This window comes from Nymphalis io, chromosome 19, assembly GCF_905147045.1.
Source record: "Nymphalis io chromosome 19, ilAglIoxx1.1, whole genome shotgun sequence".
Lineage (NCBI taxonomy): Eukaryota > Metazoa > Arthropoda > Insecta > Lepidoptera > Nymphalidae > Nymphalis > Nymphalis io.
In genome coordinates this window covers 3,198,427-3,215,255 of record NC_065906.1, presented here as the reverse complement: position 1 = coordinate 3,215,255, position 16,829 = coordinate 3,198,427, and the positions used below count along the sequence as shown (strand labels likewise).

The following is a 16,829-nucleotide window of genomic DNA, read 5'->3' as shown; positions in this document are numbered from 1 at the left end:
CTGTCGGTGTTAAAAGCAAATAAACAGTGCACACAGCACACTCGGCTCTTTGTCACTGGTTTTATTTTCTAATATACATACATACTTACACATACGGAAACGGACAACACAATATGCAAAACTTATTCGATTAAAATGTAGATTGTAACTTGATGTATATGAATTTTATCTTTTTTTTTATAAAATAGAAAGGCGGACGAGCATATGGGCCACCTGATGTTAAGTGGTCATCAACGCCATGACATTGGTATTGTTAGAAATGTTAACCATCGCTTACATCACCAATGTGCCAACAACCTTGGGAACTAAGATGTTATGTCCCTTGTGCCTGTAATTACACTGGCTCACTCACCCTTCAAACCGGAAATCAACAATACCAAGTACTGCTGTTTTGCGGTAGAATATCTGATGAGTGAGTGGTATCTACCCAGACGAGCTTGCACAAAGCTCTACCACCAGTAATAATAAATAACTAAATAATTGTAAAGAGGTGTGGCGTTAGGATATAGGGTATGTTAAAGAAATACACTAACATACCTAATACTTTACTTGATAATTCTACGAATCTACATTTTAAACCGGAGACAGGTTTATATTTAATAATTAATGACGATTCAAAATACTTGTAAGTTTACTTTAATAAAGCTACATTTCGGATTTCATTTTAGCGACGGCTACTTAAAAAAAAAACATTTTAAGTAGCAGTCCAATTACGTAATGTTAAATAAAGATTTAATTAAAACGATTATTACCATTCGCTTTTACGCATATTTTACGAGTGGCAGTCAAAGAAACGTAATGTTCGTTAAAATTGTGCTTGCAATTAAATTAAAAATTAGCGCAGCAGACGAACACGGTGACCGTAAAACCGAACTACAGCAAAAAATATATAATCTCGAATGCAAACGCTTGTATATTCTTATGTAACTGTAATATAATATTCGCACAAGAGAAATCACAGTCATAATATATCGCTTTATTTTTTATCTTTTGATCTAAAATATTAATGTGATTTACTTCACAGTTGGAAAGTCCAATGCATTTTTTGGTATTATCTTGGAAACTCCAGGTATTCCGTTAAGCAGTCTTTTATATTCCAGGGTTTCAATTTTCAAGGCGCATTGGTAAAATATTTAATGAATATTGCTTATTGTAATACCAATAGAGCCTTATTACGTTTGAATAAATAAACTTTCGAATATATTTTAAATGTATGCTCCTTATTCTGTGAGAGTCTGGCAAGGAGCCCAATACGTAGACTTCGATTTTCAATAAAGACAAAGGTGCAATGCCTGAACTCGTTTCATTTTCATCTCTTGAATTGGAATTAGCCAGATTCGTGACATGGGTTTGTTGCTCTCCAAATTCATTAAATGTGTTTGTAAATCTTTCTAGAAAATTCGACTGAGATTTTAATCGGATCTTTTCTGATAGACACCAAACTAAAGTTTTGCGTTTGTCTAGAGGCTAGCTTTTAAGACTCTCTTAAGCTTAAGCTCTTAAATAATATAAGTTATTATTATAACTTTACATTTACTAGGCTAGGGATTCAAAATTAAGGCCAACCTAATAAGGTTAGTTAAGTTTAGGTTAGAAAGTGGACAATATTATAAATTTGCAGTATTCGTGTCTCAGTAACTTACAACGCTCTCTGGTAGTGTCGAATTATAACGTTGTTATATCGGAGTGAAGAAAAAGAAAAAGGACACACTTCCTTGTGTTTGGCAAGGATCCACACCAAGGTGACGCGTAATTAATTTAAGTGTTCAATAAGCTGCTAAAATTACAATGCTTATTGAAAATTATAGTACAGCCAAAATTGCAAAGTTATTTCAAGCTTGAACCAAACCTTCTTACCCTTTGAGTGTTAAAACAGTAATGCAGCCACACCACGAAGAAACCAACGGAAATTGCTCATTGCAGCATTTTTTAATGACTACTTCCTTAATGAAAGCTTAATGAGTCAGTATGTGGTCGGAATGTTTAATACATATTTATAAAATCCATATGAAATCAAAGATGTTCGCATTACAGTTATTTCTCAGGAATCCTCTACGCCTCTTGGATCAAGAACATGTCAATAAGCTTAACGTCTTCAATTGTATGACTGTTACTTAAATTACTACTTTGATGTACGTCATTATTTAACAAGATGACACCATATCAAAGGTTTCATAATAACTTACGGCCTTACTTAAAAGCGGCTGTATAGTTAAACACTGATTTCGCTCTTTCTGTCATATTCATTTAACAATATTGCTTAAACTCATCAACCGCTAAACAACGATTACAAGTATTTATATTAAGGCCGATGATATTCATAATTATGTTTCAATTAAAACCTTTAAAAATCAAGTTAGATTCTCACTAAATAATAATAATAATATAATATCCTGGGACATTATTCACACACATCTGATCCCAAACTAAGCAGAGCTAGTATTATGGAAACCAGACAACTGATATACTACATATACTACTTTTCTTTTGTAAATACATACTTACATAGATAATTAAATATAATTATGTTATTGTTTATACGAAATATTGCAATCATTTTACTGAGATAATATTATAATGACATATTTGTAATATCTATAGCTAATAATAATACATATAATAAAACGAAAATATTCATAAAAAAATGAACAATTGCAATAAATTTCATGAATATTGTTCATGTCGTTATCTCCTATAATTGAGGTACCACTTCTTTCTTTATTTTGTCAACAACAATTTTGTGTGCTTTCATGTATTTGTATGTAATTTGTTGGTGATCTAATAAATAAAAAAAAATGTAAAAAAATGTAATTTTTTGAACAGCATAATTTAATAAGTTAGTTCGTTGAACGTCGCAATTTATTGTTTATTTTTTCCTGCCCCATTTTCTGAATGACAAATTTAATTTTCTGTTCAAACGTATCGGGGGAATATATTTGACGAAATTTTTATTTTCATTGAAGTTTTCAGCATTTAAACATCGAGTTGTATTGGTGATGTAATAAGTTATTGTAACTTACAGACTTTCAAGTTCCTGTATTTCACGTTTTTAAACTTTGCATTGTAATGAACGTATTATCTGATAGTACTTTTTGGGCTTTGTGCAAGCTCGTCTGTTGGTACCACCCACTCATCAGATATTCTACCGCAAAAAGCAGTACTTGGTATTGTTGTGTTGCGGTTGGAAGGGTGAGTGAGCCAGTGTAATTACAGGCACAAGGGGCACAACATTTTAGTTACCAAGGTTGGTGGAGCAATGGCGATATAAGCGATGGTTAACATTTCTTACAATACTAATGTCTATGAGCGTTTGGTGCCCACTTACTATCAGGTGGCCTATATGCTCGTCTGCCTACCTATGCTAAAAGAAAAGAATATACAATGAAAATAAAAAAATAAATTTATTTTATAATGAGTAATGGTTGACTTTGTGGCTACTATGTCGACCGCCTTTTTGGTCTTAGTTTGAAAACTGCAGATTACGACTTCCATCACCGGCGCTGACCAGTTAAGTGTAATTGTTCTTTTGATATACAAAACATACTGAGAGAAATGAAAGTATTTTCTTTTGTCTAAATCGGATAAATAGCCACACATAAACCTGCCCAGACGGGCTTGCACAAAAAGCCGTACCACCAAGGTTTTCGTGGTTCTGGATTTTTCATAGTTAATTTGAACTCTTGAACGTGCTCATCCAAATCACTATAAATAACTGTCACAAAACAAGATCGCTATCTGTTTACCGACAGAATTTTTCTTTGTTCGGTAACTATTGACGAACTTTAGTTTTTTCTATAAAAAAAAAAACAATAAATATGCTAATGAATATATGTTTTCCTTAAATTTAAACGCAATAATTTTTAAATATTATACTCCAATGTCAACGTTCATACACACGAAACGAAAATAAGGTATGATATCAGTAAACGTACGGTACTAGTTTTCCGGTGGATGGTTCGGTCACCCAAAAGGAACTGTCGCTGACTATATTATAATATTTTTGCTTAATAACTGTGTAACGTATTTATAATGAGTTCGCAGCGATTCGCTCGCGTGCATTCAAATTAGTTGAAATACCCTCTTTATGATGACAGTTTACTTATTGCTCTGCAATGTTTATTGTTCGTTTTACATAAAAATTCTCTATATCAGAAATAACCTAGTGATTATAACATGTGCTTGTCCAGAGGTTGCGAGTTCATATTCAGGAACAAAAGCTGCTGAATTATTATTATTATTATCTACTTAATATGCTTAACACAATTTGTGTTTATTTATCGGTAAACCGCAATGTGTAATTTTTTACATGTGTGCCCACCGATTCGTATTTGAGTAATGGAATAAGATCCACACTGCTCAAATGTAGAGGATTTCGTAACCCAAGAGTAGAAAACACAGACCATTACTATTTATATTGCTAGTATACGCGTATATCCAATAATTTACTACATTAGTAATAATAATAATAATAATGTCCTCCAGACCGATTTCGGCCACGGCGGCCAATCCCAAGAGAGATTAGCCAACTACGCAGGAGATATTATAGTGCACAAGTGTGTGCGCAAACTCAGGTGCACTCTCTATTCCCTAACTCTCATAATCCGATGGGACGGCAATCCGACACGACCGGAAAAAGTTCAGGCGCAGGACCAACGGCTTTACGTGCTTTCCGAGGCACGGGAGTGTACACACTTCCAACTTCCAGACTCCGGGCTGCTACTGAGAATTTTCTGACAGAAAAACCCAATAACTTTTTATTGGCCCGACCTGGGAATTGAACCCAGGACCACCGGATCTGCGGCCTTATATCAAGCCACTAGACCAACGAGGCAGTCACTACTACATTAGTACATGAGTTGCGTTCGGGAATTCATTTTTAGTATGGAAAATTAAAAAAAAAAACATTAAATAATCTAGGTGATATCCGGTCCCATTTAGTACGGATAAGCGGGAATCGACTGTAGATTAAATAAGATATGTGATAGATTTAGATCGTCATATACAATTTCAACCGGAACTTCTCACGTGCTATGTCATCCACGTTGCTGGTTTCTATGCAATATACAACCGGCACGAGAGGAAATTACTTTCTAGTGCATCGGCTGTATAGTTCGATGTTGGTTCAAAATTGATATTTCCAAGTCATCGTCATTTAGATGTAATGTGTCGTCTAATTACGGAAATCAGGGCTAAAGTGAATGGTTTGATGGTACTCTGCAAGAAGGTTACGTAAAAGGCAATCGAGTTGAAATATTTTATTGTTAATATTTGTAACAGTTTTTCAATGATGTATTCAAATGATAGGAGGGAATTTTGCAAATTAAAAAAGTACTTTGTGAATTTATATTTTCAGTTTGATCGAGTGGATGTATTTTTTGATATGAATAAATATAAAAATTGTCTGCCTTTTTATGGAGTCTGAATGGTTAGAATTGTCAAGATGGGCTCCTTTTAATCCGGCCCTGACAGAAACAGTTAGTTATATGATATTATTATTCGTGGCTTAAGACAGCTTTACCATGAAACAATTTCATATTAAAATCAAATCAGAATAATAAAAAATTGTCAGGCACTTAAGTTAGATTTTTTGAATTTTATAGAAGAATATACGTATATGTATGTTTGTGTGTGCGGCAAATGATGATATCGATTCGAAACCGTCTTCACCAGACGTACAGTATAGTTGAAATCTAATCAAGAGTTATAAGTGTATTTTATTGTAAAACGTATATTCATATTGTCCTTAGGGCCTGAAAAGGGGAAATATTTTTCTTTAGTCCTAATGGATTTAATATCGAAAAAAAAAATACATATATAGATTTTATTAAGCATATAACATTAAGGGTAGTTAAATTATATTGTTCTTAATAAAATCTATGATTATGTGGAATAAACAAGCTATGTAACGTGGATACTTCAATGTTTGAATATTTATTAACTTTGTTATTTTTTGTTTTCAGATTTCACGGAAAATGAAGCGACCGTAAACAGGATTAATTTTGAAGCGACACCACAACTCAGGTAAAAAAAAGTTGATTTCGTGACGTTTAAGCAGCATTAAATAATTCATTAACAAAATATGGTTAAAAAAGGAACAAAAAAATTCTATACAGTAACAGCCAAGCCAACAGTAATGTTTATGTCTCACTGCTGAGCTATGGCCTCCTCTCCTTTTTGAGGAGAAGGTTTGGAGCTTATTCCACCACGCTGCTCCAATGCGGGTTGGTAGAATACAAATGTGGCATAATTTCAATGAAGTCAGACACATGCAGGTTTCCTCACGATGTTTTTCCTTCACCGTCGAGCACGAGATGAATTATAAACACAAATAAAGAACATGAAAATTCAGTGGTGCTTGCCCGGGTTTGAACCCACGATCATCGGTTGTGTGTGTATATATATACTTTATTCAAGTAATTTCTAACACTTTGCGTTTATGTACCACCGGAATGCAGATTCCGCCGAAAAAAACTAAATGGTTACTCTTTTCATTAATCATATTAATGTTATAATCATATACAATTAAATTAAATTATTATGTCTGAAAATCAGCGAATACTAATTCTATGTTTTTTTAGCGTATATAATGTTGTGCCTACTGAATAATCTGCGTTATTTATTAATATATATTTAACATGAGCTTCAAATTTGTTCATTGATAAATATAACCAGTATTTAATTTCGTATTTAGTTCCAGTTCGTATTTAGTTGATATTCTACCGATAACCGGCTAAGACGTTATTTATTTAATAATTTAAAAACATATTAATTTCTTTCCCAAAAGTAACATCTTAGTGTAAGCACCTGTTTCTACTAAGGAATCTCACAATAGACAATAGTGATTGTCATTCCGCTGGCAGACAACGGATATGTACGTGTGTTCCGCGCCTCATAAGGCAGTATGGCCACAACTTGGCACGGAGCGCCGCATTGCACGGAACCGTATCCGCTGGATTGATGACGGCTTTTGATTGCAAGAGCGATATGCTTAAAGAATATTGAGAATTATTTGATTGACAGAAATATGTATGTCAAAGTCTTTGATGTAGTTCGTTAATTATATGAAATTTATATTAATAATATATTTAGATTTTTTAAAAATAATTCTAATGGTATGATTTTATCAATATGATTTGGAAACTTGAAATACTTTGTTGCATAATTTGATTATAAGTCTATAAAAACTTAAAGACTTAAATAATATTCTTGTGACCACATTTCAAATATTAGCAACTGCGAATAATATAATAAAGAGGGCAAGTGTGACAAGTGCGCACATACAGTTGCATTCTCATATAACTTGACTTGGCAACTCGAATTTGTACCTAAATCATCAGAATCTGCACCAACGAAGCCACTACACCAACGAGGCAGTCAAAAATAAGTAGTTAAGTGTAAAATTGTTAATATTATTAATAGTCAAATATATTATTATGTTAAAGATCCTGATGAGTTCACTTTGTAAAAACGTATTGTAAAAACAAACCCTTTTAAATATAGAATTATATATTAACTATACCATGAAATCACTAAAGTAACGAAAAAAACCATATTATACAACAGAAAGCGATTGCAGCACTGCACTATAAAACTGTTAATCGGAAACGCTGAACAAGTTAAGTCATTGTAATCTCTGAAAGCGCTCTTAAAAGTCGTCTTTATACGAGTTCAGTAACCCTGAAATTGCTGTGCGGGGTATAAAGCACCGGTAACATTGCATCTCGAGTGTGTCCCAGTTTGTTTCTTGCGAGTGCCGTAGTTTGAATTTCTAATCCTTGCACGATGCCTCCGGTGCGGTGGACTGTTTAATTTTTACCTACACACATCCGTTCTCGTGTTCATGTCGTCGTCATAGAGTTTCTGATTGCTTTTTATTTACAAAAATGGTAGCACTTTGTTAAATTATTATTAGACAATCATTTATTTAATATATAATATTATAAATGCGAAAGTAACTCTGTCTGTCTCTTGTTTTCTCGGCTAATCCGCTGAATCGATTTTGATGAAAATTGGTATGCTAGCTTGACCCAAAGGACTACTTCTACTCCTTTTTATACCGACCCGACCTAATACGCGGGCGAAGCAGCGTGCGGAAAGTATCATCGATAAGAAATAGTATTCACTTGTACGTTGTAAATATTAATAACCTAATGACGTTTCTTTTATATACCTTTTATAGTTGATATAAAATAAATATTTTTTTTCTTCAAACGAGGCGTGAACAGACATCTTGCAGGCCGGCAAGGCAGAACATTCTTACCGACTGTACTGGCCGTCGTCACGTTTGGACTCTACTATCACTTACCACCAGATGGAGTAGTCACTTACCGTCCCGGCAAATATAAAAAAGATAATACCACTTTTAGTGTCGTCGTTTAATATAAACATTTCGAATTGGAATTTGTATGTGAAAAAGGGTAATAATTAAAAATGTATTATTATATTTTCAAGATGTCAAGAACAAACTAATAAACGTAAAAACGCTTTTGAATTTTTGAAAACTTTATTTGTATCATAAATAGTATTTTTATGTGGACCTGAATATAAACTTTTAATGTCCTTAATTATGGTAAATTAGGCTCTTCGTAATTGAAAGCAGATGCTAATTTTAAGCATGATCGCCCTTTTACCTGATAATATTCAGCGACCACTAATAAAACTATAAAGTCCAAAAATTTAATATTTAGTACAGACGTAGAACAGTTTTTGACATCTTTAATTAAAGCTTGCTCTTATAATGAACATAAAGTATACATTATAGCATTAGTTATGTTATAATATATAACGCCAACTTACTTGTCAAATGTTTCCTTTCCTGTTAAATAAAATAATTCACAACATATTTCATTAAGCTATGTTATGTTTACAATGTGGATTATCTTTAATACTCATATAAATTATTTCAGATTTCGATACATCAAAATGATATAATGAATGATATCCTGGGACATTTTTCACACACGGCCATCTGATCCCAAATTAAGCTTGTACAAAGCTTGTGCTATGGAAACCAGACAACTGATATACTACATATACTACTTTTCTTTTTGTAAATACACACTTATATAGATAATTACACCCAGACTCAGGACAAACAGACATGTTCATGCACACAAATGTCTGTCCTAGGTGGAAATCGAACTCACAACCTTCGGCGTGAAAGGCAAGTATCTACCAACCACGCCAACCGGCTCGTCAAACAAAAAAAAAATACAAGTTTTCTAATAATAAGTGTATTCGTTTCCACTAAACACAAGTGATCTTTTCCCGAATTTGAATCCTTATCCGCATTAAAATTCATGTATTATCCACTGCACCACTTCGACTCGATCTCTTATTTACATGATATTATTCCTGACCGTCAAGTTACCGTAGTCACTGGACGTTCCCGACCTAATTCCCGCGCTGACAAAGCTAGAGCCAACTCTCTATATTAATTAAATCTCTTGAGCATGATTGTACTCAGCGATTCAATTAGTATCCTTAAGATTCTTATTAATAAAAATTTATTTTATAATATAAACATTCATCCCCTTTGTCACCTTAAGGGACATATGTTCGATAATCCTTCCTTAGCGCTCAACCTCACTCAACATGGAATTGAAGCTGCGGGCAGAAACTAGTTAAAGTAAATAATAATAATAATTCGCGATAATTTTTCGCGCGTTAATTGCGACAATAAATGACTGCAAAAAATGCGATCGAAACAGGAAGGGATTTATCTAAAATGTATGAAACAAATTATTTAACAAAGAAATTCATTCTGACTAAACTATTTTATTAAACCATTTAAGATGACAAGATGAGGGCTTAAAAAGTATTACTTTCAACGCTGACTGTTGAATCCTTTTTACTCATCAAGCTGTAATGTACGCCGCGACAAGCACACTCAGAGCCTTTGCATATTGCAGCCTCGGTGCGGATGTCCTGATTATGACGTCACGGCACAGCTTCACAGTTTTATCCACAAAGGAGCTATTATCAAGAATATGTATTTAAACCTTTGTTGTCCTTATCAATGTTCTGCTTGTCCTGCTAATTAATTGCTTTTTTATTGTGTTTTAAACAACTTTTTTCTTATAAATGTACTAATTTATTTATAAGAAAATAGTTGTATAAATATTAAACATTTACAATAAAAACTTAAAAACTACGTCATATTTGTTACTACATATATCATGTATGCAAATACGGTTCTGGTGACTACCTAGTACATATACATATACACTAGGTGACGAAACTGTACCTTGGAAGTCCTACTGCAGGGTACAGGATTCCGACCCCATTCAGAAGAAGATTATTCCACCAAGCGATTTTGTGCCAAAACAACTTTGCTGGTTTGATTCTCGTGATCTATTCAGTAAATGTCAACTGCAAAAAAATATATATATAAATGACATTCCATTCGCATTATTATTATACATCATAAATATATTTTATTCTAATGATATTGCGATAAAATTATACATATTTCACAGGCAAGTCAATTCCCATAGGTATAATATTTATCGCTGTGCGGGCATTAACGCCTTTAAGCGGATGCCGGCGATCATGCGATACGCGTTAGAGCTGGTATCGAGTATCAAAAACACCTACTGTTTACCGGCTACCTACTAACACACAAATCATGAAATATTATAACAATAACACATTATATCTAAGTAAGTTTTCTTTTGTTTGGAAATGTATATCAAGCTTCCGACAAAATAGAGAGACTTAACACGATATGGTAGACCACAATTGAAGCTAGATAGCTCAAAATTAAAATGTTTATTCAAGTAGACTCATAAAAGTATTTTAATTATCATTTTAAAGTATGTATGTATTAATGTAAAGCTAGTAGTTTCGAAATGAAGATTCTGCTGTTGGTTCTACCCTTAAGTAACTCAGTAGTTCCTTAAAGCTTAGTTCCTTTCGCTTTTTATTACAGCTATAAAACAAGTAAAACTGTACATTTTATACTGTTTTGTTCACTCTTGTGACAGCTCGATGTAGAAGAATAATTGATATATTAATAACATTTTATAAAAAGCACGTTCACGCGTTACGTCGTAACGTGCCACGTCACGATCTCATAACGTATTTATTTGTGGTAACGCTTACACATAATATAACAGTTTTAAAATTGCATTATTTTATAAATCGTTCAAGAAAGTCGTATCACCATCTGGTAGGCTCATTTCAAATGTGACACCAATGTGTCGATATAGCTCAGTAGATAGAACACGTGAATACATATGAAGGCGAGTTTGTTGATAAAATGTATCACTTACTCTGCAAGGCTGCTCAAGGCTGTATATCATACATTTTTATGTAACGAACTATGAGAAGAAATCTGTATATAAATTTGATTATTTTCAATATCTGAAAATGCTACGCATCTTATTTATCAGCAATCAATCAAATCAAATGCACTTTATTCAAGTAGGTTCTTTTTTCGTCAATTGTCATATTACATTATTATAATAAATGTAAAGCTACCACTGACTCGGAATTTAGATTATATCGAGTTAAACCGACAACAAAAATTTATTACTAACTCTTTTTCTCAAATGAACTATATATAAATTTAAAGTATGTCCTGTATGGATATTAACTAATAGGAAATCCATGCTTTTTTATCATTTATGTTCTCATTTTCCCACCGTGTCAAAAGCCTTAGTAACTGCATAATACTATCCACCAAGGTTTTTTTAATTATAGCATATTATATTGTTTACCAAGAAACTATAGTAACTTGTAAAGTTTTTATAAAAAACGTACGTATATATATCGACGAAAAATCTTAACACAAAAACATGGTCATATCATGGTATAGCCTATTCCAATTGAAGAAGTAAATATAAACAAACCTTATTCCATATTCCATTTACCTATGCGATTTGCTAATAGCTCTGCTATATTATGCATTACACACGGTTCTTGATTAATATATCTTTATTTATAATACAACAATATTCCACTTAACTAACAAGACCACCCACCACTTAACAACTTCGCTGATAGTCAAGACTTTAGAACCGCGAGGCATCGAAAAGATCTGCACCCGTACGTAGTTGACGTATTTAAGACACGTACGAAACGATTTGCTTCCTCGTTTCTGATACGCACCGCCAAGGTTTGGAATACCCTCCCGACCTTCGTTTTCCACCACCTACAATATGGGTACCTTCAAGTCTAGAGTGAATAGGCATCTTCTAGTAAAGCGCGCTCCATCTTAGACTTTATCTCACTTTCCATCAGGTGTGATAACAGTCAACCGCTAGCCTATACATTTAAAAAAAAGGCGCCATTTTTCGCGAATCCATAATGAAAATCATAGAATAGATATCACATCACTCCAATGTCAAAGTTGTTTATTTGTCCTTACTCCCCTTAATAATAAGGCTGGAATAAGCTGTATGTAAAAGGTATGATTTTCACAGCATTTACTAATTTGTAGAAGTATAACTGACATCCCACCGTTAAGCAAAAGCCTCATATTGAAAGTGTTGGTAAATAATAAGCGCGAACAAAGAATATTTAAAATGAGAGGACAAGAGCTTTAATATTCATGATGCTAATTACATACAATGGAATTTTCCTCTTGAGTAATATTTTAGCCGTACTTAAATTTTCAGATTATATTCATCAAATTTAACAGGGCTTATTAAGGACAAGGGTTTTCAAAACGATCTTTACCTCTTTGTATTTCTTTCGTTTTAAAAATGCTAATAAATCATTGCATAACAAATTTACCCGTTTACAAGATGAAACCTTCGTTGGGGGAAAAAAAATAAGAGAATCCTTAACGAAGTAATTCATTCTACAATATATAAATTATTCGTCACTGAAATTATATTTGTCTATGTCATAATTGTTTTGAGTGATTTTCGAATCGTATCCTGTAGTAGCTATTTTTTAACTATTATATTTCTACAAACGTACATACGTGCTTTTAGTTCTTTTATTTTTTTTTTATTTTTTTTTTTATGATTAGATGTATACGTGTTATTGTATATGCTCATAGAACATAATATGCTTTTGTTATTATTGTTATTAACACATTTCGACTTCATAGCCCAAATGGCTCAATGGTTAGAATATCGCGGGTTCTAATATAACTAAATAAAACTGAGCTTTCATGTGCTTAATTTGTATCTCTAATTCCTATGCTGCGAAGACATAAATAAAAACATCGTGTCCTAAATAATATGTGTGGCATGAAACTGCCCTATGTCCCATACAGCAGCCCGCGGCGTTCTCAAAAATCTTCCAAACCTGCTTCAATGTATCGAATCCCCGGCAATGGGCCATTAACGAGCTATTACGATATATTCCATCATTTATAATGACTGATGAACTGTTAATATTACCATCATTGACAACATTAATTACAGGCACAAGGGACATAAAATCTTAGTTCCCAAGGTTGGTGGCGCATTGGATATGTAAGCGATGGTTGACATTTCTTACAATGCCAATGTCTAAGAGCGTTGGTGACCACTTAGCATCAGGTGGCCCATATGCTCGTCCGCCTTCCTATTCTATAAAAAAAAAAAAAAAACAGCTGATGATATCGAACTCGAACTTATTTTTTTGTCGTCTAATAAAACATTTATTTACATAAGAATTATGTACGTTGACAACTTAAATAAATATATATACAATACAAAATATGTCAACAATGTAGGTAATATAATTTTCTCCTATAGCAGCGATAGGTCAGAGGTCAACAGATAAGTAGGTCGCCGGCTGCAGTTCAGCTGTGACCCATTTAACTTCGGAACGGAACCTCGGAAACTATATTAAAAGCGTTTTTAAATTTCTAATGTAGGTTATGCGTGCGTCGCTATCCTTTTAATTCCGTTCCATTTCTTTAAATAAAATATATTACGTTTATATATTTTTAATTTATAATGTAAATATATTAAACAGAAACAATATTTACAAAACAAAATTAAGAAAGGCTGCTATTTCGATTTGTATTATAATCCAAATATTTCACCATTTAATCGCAATTTAATTCTGAACCTGTAATCGTATTTTACAAATAATCTTCAAATATACTAAATAGTTCAACAAAGTTCCGTCGATAAAACTATAAAAATCGCGCTTTGATAAAATAAAATGCTACTTTGCAAATACATCATTGATGCGATATTTTCATGTAAGCGATAATGCAAGTTTGCATAATGAGCTTGAACAGCGCCTTGTAAGCTCGTGTTAAGTGTCATTCTGAAGTCGCCATTCAATCAGAAACAAGCTATGTATAGAGTACATGTTGGTTACTATTATATTTTATATAGATACATTAAAAAAATATTATTTTATAAGTGGTAGGAATTAGTTTTATTTTAATTATACATAAATGTTTCTATGTATTATATACTCTTTACTCTTAACATCCGTGCCGTTTATTTATATCAATAAATAGTATTTTTTATTGATTACTGACTACTGCTTAAAAAAGAATCATTTAATGTATTTTATTCATGCAGTCATTTCAAGCCGAAATAGTTTCTTTCATTTAGAATATTCAATACAAAAAAAACTATTTTGTTTTGTTTAACAAGGAAAACTTACAAGTAACAAATAGTAAAATATATCCCAAAAAAGTTTTAAAAAATATAACTTTTATGAAAAAAAGGTCACACAGGGTTATAATATTTAAAAAATATACGTATATAGTAGGTATGAGTAAAACAAAAAAGTAAACACCGTATGTTACGTGTGTTAAAAACAATATGTTTCTAAATACAATAGTGCTACGTGCTATAAAAATTCCTACGTACCCTGTAATGCAGAGTGTCATTGTGATGTGTTCTCAACAAAATACCGCCTTCAGACTGTATTGTCTTTATCTCCGCAATGAAGTACCAAAGTCGCTCGCCACCCTCTTTTACGACTTCGAAATAACTTTGTCACTAAACGAGACTTGCAATTTTAACACTAACTTTTATAGCTTTAGTTGAAACTGTTTAATTTGGTCTTGAATTTTCATAATTATGCTGCTCCAATAGATTTAAGCCAGCCCATTTCAAATCATGTATTTTTTTATTGGCGGACGAGCATATAGGCCACCTGATGGTAAGTGGTCACCAACGCCCATAGACATTAGCATTGCAAGAAATTAACTATCGCTTACATCGCGAATGCGCCACCAACTTTGGGAACTAAGATGTTATGTCCCTTTTGCCTGTAATTTCACTTTCTCACTCACCCTTCAAACCGGAACACAACAATACCAAGTACTACTGTTTTGCGGTAGAATATCTGATGAGTGGAACCTACCCAGACGAGCTTACACAAAGCCCTACCTCAAGTAAATGTGTGTCGTGAGTAAGAGGATTTAGTTGAGATCATATATTTATTGAGCCTGTAACCGTTGTAACCTTAATCACACTTTTGGTACCGAGGAATCAATCCAGCAGCAAAATCATTAACGAGGAGGGTTGGCATCGGACGACGATCGTTCGTAAAATCTGCTAAATATTTTTTTCATGCAGTTTGCACAATGCTCTGACCCCAACAACCCCAATTAATGTATTCCTTGTTTTTCACACTATTTAAATACATACTTCTGTAGTACTTCGTTATCTTCAATCTTCGTAAATGTGGAATTGCCTTATTAGAGCACGAAGTTGCTTTTTAGATTTGATGTATTCTACATATATACATATACATTTCTCGTCTATTTCCTTAATATGTTTTACTATAATCGTTAAGCAAATATAATATGATTAATATAAATTATTATGTTAAAATACTTTAAAAAATATTTCAATAGTAAATAAAATAATAATAAAGATAAAGATTATCTCCAAAGCCTAATCCAATAACAGGAGGATCGAATTCATATGATATCATTGGTCACAAGATCTTGTATAATCTATGGTATTCATTGTAGATTTGTGAAAAAATGGCGTTTTAAATGTCGGCGAAGTTGTTATTGGAAAGTTGGACGTAAAATTAAAATACTTATAAATAATTAACGAAATATGATTGTATTGTAAATAAATATATATTAATGAAGAATTGTTTGTAGTACATAATATAGCCGAGCTATTAGCAAATCCGAGAAGCCGAGATGGCCTAGTGGTAAGAACGCGCGAATCTTAACCGATGATCGTGGGTTCAAACCCGGGCAAGCACCACTGAATTTTCATGTGCTTAATTTGTGTTTATAATTCATCTCGTGGAAGGAAAACATCGTGAGGAAACCTGCATGTGTCTAATTTCATTGAAATTCTGCCACATGTGTATTCTACCAATCCGCATTGGAGCAGCGTGGTGGAATAAGCTCCAAACCTTCTCCTCAAAAGGGAGAGGAGGCCTTAGCCCAGCAGTGGGACATTAACAGGCTGTTACTGTACTGTACTGTAAATAAAATTAATAAGCTGCAATATATATATATATATTTTTTTATAGAATAGGAAGGCGGACGAGCATATGGGCCACCTGATGGTAAGTGGTCACCAAACGCCCTTAGACATTGGCATTGTAAGAAATGTTAACCATCGCTTACATCACCAATGCGCCACCAACCTTGGGAACTAAGATGTTATGTCCCTTGTGCCTGTAATTACACTGGCTCTCACTCACCCTTCAAACCGGAACACGACAATACCAAGTACTGCTGTTTTGCGGTAGAATATCTGATGAGTGGGTGGTACCTACCCAGACGAGCTTGCACAAAGCTCTACCACCAGTAAATATAAATATATGTATATACAGTAATATATGAATTACTCTGCGTGGTTTCACTTGCGTTAAATGTTTTATTAAACGCAAAATATTTACTCAAATCGATCCTAAGATTAGCGCGAACAAACCAACAAACTTCAATT

At 33.1% G+C, this 16,829-nt stretch overlaps 1 protein-coding gene across 3 annotated transcripts in view; it reads left to right on the top strand.

Annotated features, from left to right (window-relative positions):
- Positions 1-16,829, top strand: part of LOC126775755 (myosin-I heavy chain) — an 87,023-nt gene that overhangs the window by 31,572 nt on the left and 38,622 nt on the right. For 2 of the 3 annotated variants that reach the window (XM_050497835.1, XM_050497836.1), the window contains exon 2: positions 5,961-6,021. The gene's annotated coding sequence lies outside the window, so the exon portion shown is untranslated. Of the gene's footprint in view, positions 1-5,456; positions 5,475-5,960; positions 6,022-16,829 lie in introns of those variants that run through there. The other variant, XM_050497837.1, reaches the window with a different exon arrangement.